Genomic DNA, 12129 nt, shown 5'->3' on the forward strand with positions numbered 1-12129 from the left:
GAAGAGACCACCAACACTGCCCACCCCTGCCCACATCCCTGGCCCAAGAGGAAACTGTATAAGGCCTCTGGGCTCCCGTGGGAGAGGGCCCAGGAGAGGCAGGAGCCCTGCCTGAGACACCGCCGGAAACTGAAGGAAACAGACCGGATAAACAGTTCTCTGCACCCAAATCCCGTGGGAGGGAGAGCTAAACCTTCAGAGAGGCAGACACGCCTGGGAAACCAGAAGAGACTGCTCTCTGCACACATTACTGATTCCAGAGGAAAACACCGAGGCCATCTGGAACCCTGGTGCACAGGAGGCTCCCGGAAGAGGCGCGCAGATCTTCCTGGTTGTTGCCACAGGAGAGAGAGCCCGTGGGCAGCACCTCAAGAGGAACTTGAGCCTCGGGACCACAGGTAATACCAACTTTTCTGCTAAAAAAGTGACCTGCCTGGTGAACTCCAAGACACAGGCCCACAGGAACAGCTGAAGACCTGAAGGCAAAACTACACACACGAAAGCAGAACACTTGTCCCCATAACTGGCTGAAAGAAACAGGAAAACAGGTCTACAGCACTCCTGACACACAGGCTTATAGGACAGTCTAGCCACTGTCAGAAATAGCAGAACAAAGTAACACTAGAGATAATCTGATGAAGAGAGGCAAGGAACACAAGCAACAGAAACCAAGACTACATGGCATCATCGGAGCCCAATTCTCCCACCAAAACAAGCATGGAATATCCAAACACACCAGAAAAGCAAGATCTAGATTCAAAATCATATTTGATCATGATGCTGGAGGACTTCAAGAAAGACATGAAGAACTCCCTTAGAGAACAAGTAGAAGCCTACAGAGAGGAATCGCAAAAATCCCTGAAAGAATTCCAGGAAAACACAATCAAACAGTTGAAGGAATTAAAAATGGAAATAGAAGCAATCAAGAAAGAACACATGGAAATAACCCTGGATATAGAAAACCAAAAGAAGAGACAAGGAGCTGTAGATACAAGCTTCACCAACAGAATACAAGAGATGGAAGAGAGAATCTCAGGAGCAGAAGATTCCATAGAAATCATTGACTCAACTGTCAAAGATAATGTAAAGCAGAAAAAGCTACTGGTCCAAAACATACAGGAAATCCAGGACTCAATGAGAAGATCAAACCTAAGGATAATAGGTATAGAAGAGAGTGAAGACTCCCAGCTCAAAGGACCAGTAAATATCTTCAACAAAATCATAGAAGAAAACTTCCCTAACCTAAAAAAAGAGATACCCATAGGCATACAAGAAGCCTACAGAACTCCAAATAGATTGGACCAGAAAAGAAACACCTCCCGTCACATAATAGTCAAAACACTAAATGCACAAAATAAAGAAAGAATATTAAAAGCAGTAAGGGAAAAAGGTCAAGTAACATATAAAGGCAGACCTATCAGAATCACACCAGACTTCTCGCCAGAAACTATGAAGGCCAGAAGATCCTGGACTGATGTCATACAGACCCTAAGAGAACACAAATGCCAGCCCAGGCTACTGTATCCTGCAAAACTCTCAATTAACATAGATGGAGAAACCAAGATATTCCATGACAAAACCAAATTTACACAATATCTTTCTACAAATCCAGCACTACAAAGGATAATAAATGGTAAAGCCCAACATAAGGAGGCAAGCTATACACCCTAGAAGAGGCAAGAAACTAATAAATCTTGGCAACAAAACAAAGAGAAGAAAAGCACACAAACACAACCTCACATCCAAATATGAATATAACAGGAAGCAATAATCACTATTCCTTAATATCTCTCAACATCAATGGCCTCAACTCCCCAATAAAAAGACATAGATTAACAAACTGGATACGCAACGAGGACCCTGCATTCTGCTGCCTACAGGAAACACACCTCAGAGACAAAGACAGACACTACCTCAGAGTGAAAGGCTGGGAAACAACTTTCCAAGCAAATGGTCAGAAGAAGCAAGCTGGAGTAGCCATTCTAATATCAAATAAAATCAATTTTCAACTAAAAGTCATCAAAAAAAGATAAGGAAGGACACTTTATATTCATCAAAGGAAAATCCACCAAGATGAACCTCAATCCTAAATATCTATGCCCCAAATACAAGGGCACCTACACATGAAAAAGAAACCTTACTAAAGCTCAAACACACATTGCACCTCACACAATAATAGTAGGAGATTTCAACACCCCACCTCATCAATGGACAGATCATGGAAACAGAAATTAAACAGAGACGAGACAGACTAAGAGAAGTCATGAGCCAAATGGACTTAACAGATATTTATAGAACATTCTATCCTAAAGCAAAAGGATATACCTTCTTCTCAGCTCCTCATGGTACTTTCTCCAAAATTGACCATATAATTGGTCAAAAAACGGGCCTCAGCAGGTACAGAAAGATAGAAATAATCCCATGCGTGCTATCGGACCACCACGGCCTAAAGCTGGTCTTCAATAACAATAAGAGAAGAATGCCCACATATACGTGGAAACTGAACAATGCTCTACTCAATGATAACCTGGTCAAGGAAGAAATAAAGAAAGAAATTAAAAACTTTTTAGAATTTAATGAAAATGAAGGTACAACATACCCAAACTTATGGGGACACAATGAAAGCTGTGCTAAGAGGAAAACTCATAGCGCTGAGTGCCTGCAGAAAGAAACAGGAAAGAGCATATGTCAGCAGCTTGACAGCACACCTAAAAGCTCTAGAACAAAAGAAGCAAATACACCCAGGAGGAGTAGAAGGCAGGAAATAATCAAACTCAGAGCTGAAATCAACCAAGTAGAAACAAAAGGACCATAGAAGAATCAACAGAACCAAAAGTTGGTTCTTTGAGAAAATCAACAAGATAGATAAACCCTAGCCAGACTAACGAGAGGACACAGAGAGTGTGTCCAAATTAACAAAATCAGAAATGAAAAGGGAGACATAACTACAGATTCAGAGGAAATTCAAAAAATCATCAGATCTTACTATAAAAGCCTATATTCAACAAAACTTGAAAATCCACAGGAAATGGACAATTTCCTAGACAGATACCAGGTACCGAAGTTAAATCAGGAACAGATAAACCAGTTAAACAACCCCATAACTCCTAAGGAAATAGAAGCAGTCATTAAAGGTCTCCCAACCAAAAAGAGCCCAGGTCCAGACGGGTTTAGTGCAGAATTCTATCAGACCTTCATAGAAGACCTCATACCAATATTATCCAAACTATTCCAAAAATTGAAACAGATGGAGCATCACCAATTCCTTCTATGAAGCCAATTACTCTTATACCTAAACCACAAAGACCCAACAAAGAAAGAGAACTTCAGACCAATTTCACCTTATGAACATCGAATTAAAAAATACTCAACAAAATTCTGGCAAACCGAATCCAGAGCACATCAAAACAATCATCCACCATGATCAAGTAGGCTTCATCCCAGGCATGCAGGGATGGTTTAATATACGGAAAACCATCAACGTGATCCATTATATAAACAAACTGAAAGAACAAAACCACATGATCATTTCATTAGATGCTGAGAAAGCATTTGACAAAATTCAACACCCCTTCATGATAAAAGTCCTGGAAAGAATAGGAATTCAAGGCCCATACCTAAACATAGTAAAAGCCATATACAGCAAACCAGTGGCTAACATTAAACTAAATGGAGAGAAACTTGAAGCAAACCCACTCAAATCAGGGACTAGACAAGGCTGCCCACTCTCTCCCTACTTATTCAATATAGTCCTTGAAGTTCTAGCCAGAGCAATCAGACAACAAAAGGAGGTCAAGGGATACAGATCGAAAAGAAGAAGTCAAAATATCACTATTTGCAGATGATATGATAGTATATTTAAGTGATCCCAAAAGTTCCACCAGAGAACTACTAAAGCTGATAAACAACTTCAGCAAAGTGGCTGGGTATAAAACTAACTCAAATAAATCAGTAGCCTTCCTCACACAAAAGAGAAACAAGCCGAGAAAGAAATTAGGAAACGACACCCTTCATAATAGACCCAAATAATATAAAGTACCTGTGACTTTTAACCAAGCAAGTAAAAAGATCTGTACAATAAGAACTTCAAGACACTGAAGAAAGAAATTGAAGAAGACCTCAGAAGGTGGAAAGATCTCCCATGCTCATGGATTGGCAGGATTAATATAGTAAAAATGGCCATTTTACCAAAAGCAATCTACAGATTCAATGCAATCCCCATCAAAATACCAATCCAATTCTTCAAAGAGTTAGACAGAACAATTTGCAAATTCATCTGGAATAACAAAAGACCCAGGATAGCTAAAACTATCCTCATCAATAAAAGGACTTCAGGGGGAATCACTATCCCTGAACTCAAGCAGTATTACAGAGCAATAGTGATAAAAACTGCATGGTATTGGTACAGAGACAGACAGATAGACCAATGGAACAGAATTGAAGACCCAGAAATGAACCCACACACCTATGGTCACTTGATTTTTGACAAAGGAGCCAAATCCATCCAATGGAAAAAAGATAGCATTTTCAGCAAATGGTGCTGGTTCAACTGGAGGTCAACATGTAGAAGAATGCAGATCGATCCATGCTTATCACCCTGTACAAAGCTTAAGTCCAAGTGGATCAAGGACCTCCACATCAAACCAGACACACTCAAACTAATAGAAGAAAAAATAGGGAAGCATCTGGAACACATGGGCACTGGAAAAATTTTCCTGAACAAAACACCAATGGCTTATGCTCTAAGATCAAGAATCGACAAATGGGATCTCATAAAACTGCAAAGCTTCTGTAAGGCAAAGGACACTGTGGTTAGGACAAACGGCAACCAACAGATTGGGAAAAGATCTTTACCAATCCTACAACAGATAGAGGCCTTATATCCAAAATATACAAAGAACTCAAAAAGTTAGACCAGAGGGAGACAAATAACCTATTAAAAAATGGGGTTCAGACAAACAAAGAATTCACAGCTGAGGAATGCCGAATGGCTGAGAAACACCTAAAGAAATGTTCAACATCTTTAGTCATCAGGGAAATGCAAATCAAAACAACCCTGAGATTTCACCTCACACCAGTGAGAATGGCTAAGATCAAAAACTCAGGTGACAGCAAATGCTGGCGAGGATGTGGAGAAAGAGGAACACTCCTCCATTGTTGGTGGGATTGCAGACTGGTACAACCATTCTGGAAATCAGTCTGGAGGTTCCTCAGAAAATTGGACATTGAACTGCCTGAGGATCCAGCTATACCCTCTTGGGCATATACCCAAAAGATGCCCCAACATATACAAAAGACACGTGCTCCACTATGTTCATCGCAGCCTTATTTATAATAGCCAGAAGCTGGAAAGAACCCAGATGCCCTTCAACAGAGGAATGGATACAGAAAATGTGGTACATCTACACAATGGAATATTACTCAGCTATAAAAACAACGACTTTATGAAATTCAGAGGCAAATGGTTGGAACTGGAAAATATCATCCTAGTGAGCTAACCCAATCACAGAAAGACATACATGGTATGCACTCATTGATAAGTGGCTATTAGCCCAAATGCCTGAATTACCCTAGATGCCTAGAACAAAATGAAACTCAAGACGGATGATCAAAATGTGAATGCTTCACCCTTCTTTAAAAGGGGAACAAGAATACCCTTGGCAGGGAAGAGAGGCAAAAGATTAAAACAGAGACTGAAGGACACCCATTCAGAGCCTGCCCCACATGTGGCCCATATATATATACAGCCACCCAATTAGATAAGATGGATGAAGCAAAGAAGTGCAGAAGTGTAGATCGCCCTGAGAGACACAGCCAGAATACAGCAAATACAGAGGCGAATGCCAGCAGCAAACCACTGAACTGAGAATAGGACCCCCGTTGAAGGAATCAGAGAAAGAACTGGAAGAGCTTGAAGGGCTCGAGACCCCATATGTACAACAATGCCAAGCAACCAGAGCTTCCAGGGACTAAGCCACTACCTAAAGACTATACATGGACTGACCCTGGACTCTGACCTCATAGGTAGCAATGAATATCCTAGTAAGAGCACCAGTGGAAGAGGAAGCCCTGGGTCCTGCTAAGACTGAACCCCCAGTGAACTAGACAGTTGGGGGAGGGCGGCAATAGGGGAGGGTGGGGAGGGGAACACCCATAAGGAAGGGAGGGGAGGGGATGTTTGCCCGAAACCGAAAGGAATAACACTCAAATGTATATAAGAAATATTCAAGTTAATAATAAAAAAAAAAAAAAAAAAAAGATTCACAACAGTAGCAAAAAAAAAAAAAGAAATATTCAAGTTAATAAAAAAAATGATAACAGTTGTGCTCAGCTTATATTTGATATAAAAGGTTTTTTTAATTAGACAAAAAGGGTGAAATGTGGGATGATGTCATAGGTGAGGCAGGTACAGGATAGATTGAGGCCTGTCATTGGTTGAGAAGGAAGGATGGGCTGGAGAAAAGTTTGAGGGAAGAGGAGGAGACTGGAATGGAAAGGAGGAACAGAGAGGAGGAGGCGGCAGAGAAGCTGTGGAGAGAACATGGAAGCTGACATTAAGATTCCACGCTGTACCTTTACAGGTTGTTATGAGTGTTCTTAAGGGAAGGGTATTTACAGGGCTTTGTATGTTTAGGTGGGCAATTATAGCTTGTCAATTAGATCAAAGGTTATTACATTGTGTGTTCTTCATGTGGCAATTGAAGATTAAGAGAGTATGTAGTGGCTGGGACACTAAGCTGTCACGGAATTAGGATGTATATTTCTGCCTGGTGGCAGCCTGCCTTGGGAACTGGATGGATAGAGATTGTTGCTAGGCTCAGAGAAAGGCCTTCGGCACTGTGATATGCGATGGGGCAAAACAGGTGAGAGGCTTTGCTGACTGAGATTAAGATATCTATCCAATAGTTTGGGGCACTGCAATGCCGGACCTAGAGCAGGTAAAAAGACTCCTTTTTTTTTTTTTTAATAATTTTACAACAACAAGAAAGAACTTGAGGTTTGATCTTTACTCCAGTTTCATTACTGTGAAGAGACACCATGACAAAGGAAATTTATAAAAGAAAGCATGTACTTGGGGCCTTGTTTACATTTTCAGGGGGTGAGTCCTGCAATATCATAGCTAGGAGCTAAGCAGTGAGTAGAGAGACATACTTCCAGAGCAGTAAGTAATCTTATCCAAATGTTACAAGAAGAGATTTTATAAAAAGAAAAATGGATCTGTTGCGGGCTTTTGAAAACTCAGAGACTTCTCCAACAAAGCCAGACCTCCTGACACTTCCTAAAACAGTTCCACCAACTTGTTACCACATGTTCAAGTATATGGGTCTACAGGGACCATTCTACTTCAGCCCTCCACAGGTTCAGAAACCCTTTCTTTCTGTCACATAGTCTGAGACACTGAGGGTCTCAACATCAACTTCTCGCATATCATTATAGGACAAGGATTGTAAATGGCTCAAACAAATACAAACTGGATTGAAAAGAAGGCTCTAAAAATAAGTGTTATGATAAACTTCTTAATTTCTATACCCCTATTTCCTCTCCTTATGAGCCAGGTCAGTTCACATATATGGGTGGTCCTAAGAATCAGAGAATGCCCAGCATGTGCACAAGTCTTGCTTTCTTTCCAGGAACAGTAGTGGAGCGCTTCCAGGCATAGATTTAAGTATCCTGGACTGGGAATTCACTGAATGGAAGCAACCAACACTAAAAATTCACCTTGTTACATCATGTGCTCTGCCATGATTTTCCTTTATCATTGCCCTCATTAGGTGGTAGTAAATGCAATAGTGACGTTGCTTCTGGTCTTCCACATATGCAAGAATGTCTTTTCTGTCTACATGCTCAACCTGGCTGGAACAAACTTCCTCTTCCTCTGCTCTCTCATTGTATTTTACCTACATAAGATAATTAACCTCTTCCACTCCATCTATATCCTCATCCCATGCTTTTCTTTTTTTCCACACTGTGTCCACCCTCGCTTACCTTGGAGGTATAAGCATGATCACAGCCATTAGTGCTGTACATTGGTTGTCTGTCATTTGTCTGGTTTGGTATTTTTCAGGGCCAACACCCAAAATACATATCAATTCTCATTTCTACTCTGCTCTGGGTTTTTGTCCCTGCTCTTGAGCATCCTGGAAGGGCAGAGTTGTAGTCTCTGTCTAATAATTTTAACAATGATTTATATGTCAGATATTTACTTTTTTATTGTTGCCTGGTTAATTGTTTTATTTGTAGTTCGTTCTTGGTTCAATCAGATCCTGCTAATCAGGATCTTCTATGGTTCACAGAAGATTCATGTGACCAAGCTATATGTGAGCATTGTGTACACAGTGCTAGTCTTCCTGACCTGTGGCCTTCCCTTTGTGATTAGCATTTACCTCTTATGTAGGATTACAGATGTTTAATATATTATGTCTTGTAATTATTTTATTGGTAATTTTGTTTATTTACATTTCAAATGCTTTCCCCCTTCCCAATTTCTTCTCTGAAAACCCTCAACCCACCACTTCCCCCTGTCTCCACAAGGGTGCTCACCCATCCACCCACCCATTCCTACCCCACTGCCCTAGCATTCCCCTATGTTGGGGCATCAAGTTTTCACAGAACCAAGGGCCTCCCCACCCTTTCATGCCAGACAAGGCCATCCTCTGCTACATATGCAGCTGGAGCCACGGGTCCCTCCACATCTACTCTGTGGTTTCTGGTTTAGTCCCTGGGAGTTCTGGGGGGATCTGGTTGATGGATATTGTTATTATTGTTAAACCCCTTTAACTCCTTACTTACTTCCCCTAACTCTTACATTGGGGTCCCCCTGCTCAGTCCAATGGTACACTACAAGCATCCCCATCTGCATCAGTAAGGCTATGGCCAATCCTCTCAGGAGACATCCATATCAGGCTCCTGTCAGCAAGCACTTCTTAATAATGCCTTGTAATTCTTTCATGGGATAATTCTCCTCCTGTCCTGTGTTAACAGCTGTGCCAACCCCATCATTTCCTTACTTATTGGCTTGATTAGGCACTGCCGATTCCAGTGTGGGACTCTCAGGTTCCTTCTGCAGAAATCCATGCAGGACATCACTGAGGAAGAACTTGTGGAAAGTGAAGATGAAGGGAACACCACACTAGTGCAGCAACTGAGAGCTGCTTTGATCAAATACAAGACTTTGCAAGACAACTTCCCCTCATCCCTGTGAGCATTTCCACAGTCTCACTGAGTTGATGAACTGAGGTTAACTTGATTGGGAAGTTAATCATTCTCATGGAAGTAGAGTAAAGGACTTGTAATAGAAATACAGCCTGGAACTTTCCTACAATTTTCTTATTATGCTTTCAGTGCAACCCCTTGAGATGTGACCCATTGTAATCATTATGGATCAGGGATGCTCCCACTTTTGCCAAACCCCTTTTAAGCAGAATGTCACAGTACTTCACGAAGTAACACAATCATTAATAATTTCAAAGACTGATTCTCGCCTGTGGGATGTGTCTTAAGTTGGGCTGGTTATTGGTTAGCCAGTCCCTCAGTTTCTGCTCCATCTATGTCCTTGAATCTTTTTTAGACCGTACAAATTTTGGATCAAGAGTTTTGTGGGAGGTTTGCTGTTCTTATCCCCCCACTGGTGTTTCTGCCTGGCTACAGGAAGTTGCCTCTTCAGGCTCCATATCCCCACAGTTATGCATATAGACCGCATTGACTCCTGGGAGCCTCCCCATTCCAAGTCAACCTAGCCCCCTGGTCCAAGCAGTTGTGGATTTACATTCGTTCTTCTAGCCCTCTTGTTCTCTTTCCTGTCTCTACCCATACCTGTTCCTGATCTCACCCCCAATTCCCACCAAATACACTCTCTTACCTAGACCCCTCCATCCTTCTACCTCTTATGACTATTTTATTTTACATTCTAAGAGAGATTCAAGCATCCTTGCTTTGGTCTTCCTTCTTGTTTAGCTTTTCTGGGTCTGTGCAGTGTGTTCTGGATACCCAGTACATTATGACTAACATCCACTTGTCCGTCAGTAGATAACATGCATGTCTTTTTAGGTCTAAGTTCCCTAACTCAAGATGATATTTTCATACCTAACTAGGATGACATTTTCCTGAAATATGCGTCATGTGCTTGGTTTTAATGACTGAATAATATTACACTGAGTGAATGAACCACATTTTATCTATTTTTCAGTTAAGGGACATATGGGTTTTTTCAAGTTTGTGGCTATTACAAATAAGGCTACTATGAACATAGTAGAGCATGTGTCCTTATTATATGTTGGAGCATCTTTTGGGAACATGGCCAGGAAAAGTATAACTGGATTTTCATGTAGAACTATGCCCAATTTTCTGAGAAACCACCAGATTGATTTCGAGACTGGTTACACAAATATTTGCAATCCCATCAGCAATAAAGGAATGATCCCCTTTCTCCACATCCTTACCAACAGGTGCGGTAACTTGAAGTTTTACCTTAGCCATTCTAATTGGTATAAGATGAAATTTCAGGGTCATTTAGATTTGTATTTCCCTGATGACTATGGACTTTGAACATTTCTTTAAGAGTTAGTCAGCTTTTCAAAATTCCTCTGTTGAGAATTCTGTTTAGCTCTGTATTCCATTTTTTAATTGGGTTATTTGGGTTTTTGGTGTTTAACTTCTTGAATACTTCATGAATTCAGATATCATATATAGGGTTGATGATCCTTATCCCATTGTGTTTCCCTATTGACTGTGTCCTTGACCTTACAGAATTTGTTCAGTTTCATGAGGTCCTGTGTATTGATTGTTGATCTTACAGCCTAAGCCATTGGTATTCTGTTCAGGAAATTGTCTCCTATACCAATGCATTGAAGGCTATTTCCAACTTTTCCTTTTATTAGATGTATTATATCAGATAATTTATTTAGGTCTTTGATCCACTTGGACTTAAGTTTTGTGCAGGGCGATAAATATGGATCTATTTGCACTCTTCATTTTATAGACATTCACTTAGACTTCTCTCATTTTACAATTTTAAATTAATTCTTAAAACTTGATACAGTGTATTTTAATCACATTCACAACTATTCCAAACTTCTCCAAGATACTCCCCTCTCCCCTACTCACTAAATTAGTGTTGTGGATATTTTAGAATCTGTGGAGTCTAATTTGTGCTGCTCATTTGCCCTGTGTGTGTGCCATACCCTGGACCATGGATGATGCCCTAGACTCCATTCCCCCTCTCTTAGTTCTCTTCCAGAGGACCTGTCTAATGGTAAGAATGGGGTACTGAAATCACACACTACCACTGTGTTGTGTTTAATCTGCTCTTAGATTCAATATTGCTTCTTCTATAAAATTAGATATTCTTTTTATTGGATATTTTCCTTATTTACATTTCAACTGTCATCCCCTTTCCAAGTTTCCCCTCTGGCAATCTCCTATCCCATCCTGCCTACCCCTGTTTCTACGAGAGTGATTCCCCCAACCACCCCCTCCCTCCTTCCTCCCTACCTTGGCATTCCCCTACACTGGAGGGTCCAGCCTTGGCAGGACCAAGGGCTTCTCCTCCCATTAGTGCCCAACAAGGCCATCCTCTGCTACACATGCAGCTGGTGTCATGGGTCTGTCCATGTGTACTCTTTGGGTAGTGATTTAGTCCCTGGGAGCTCTGGTTGGTTGGCATTGTTGTTCTTATGAGGTTGCAAGCCCCTTCAGCTCCTTGAATCCTTTCTCTTACTCCTCCAATGTGGACCCCATTCTCAGTTCAATGTTTGGATGCTAGCATTCGCCTCTGTATTTGTCAAGCTCTGACTGAGCCTCTCAGGAGATGGCTGTACCAGGCTCCTGTCAGCATGTACATCTGCAATATTGTCTGGGTTTGGTGGTTTTATATGGGCTGAATCCCCAGGTGAGGCAGTCTCTGGATGACCATTCCTTCAGTCTCTTCTCCACACTTTTTCTCCATATTTCCTCCTGTGAGTGTTTTTGTTTCCCCTTCTAAGAAGGACTGAAGTATCCACACTTTGGTCTTCCTTCTTGTTAAGTTTCATGTAGTCTGTAATTTAATGTATACATGTTTAAGATTGTTCTTTCCTATCAAGGGGTTGTTCTTTTTTCCAGCAACTCAAATGTATTCATGTTACACTCCCA

At 41.1% G+C, this 12129-nt stretch overlaps 1 pseudogene; it reads left to right on the plus strand.

Annotated features, from left to right (window-relative positions):
• Positions 1–6920: 6920 nt before the first annotated feature.
• Positions 6921–9202, plus strand: LOC116893311 (annotated as a pseudogene).
• Positions 9203–12129: the final 2927 nt, after the last annotated feature.

This window comes from Rattus rattus, chromosome 2 (genome assembly GCF_011064425.1).
Source record: "Rattus rattus isolate New Zealand chromosome 2, Rrattus_CSIRO_v1, whole genome shotgun sequence".
Classification (NCBI taxonomy): Eukaryota; Metazoa; Chordata; class Mammalia; order Rodentia; family Muridae; genus Rattus; species Rattus rattus.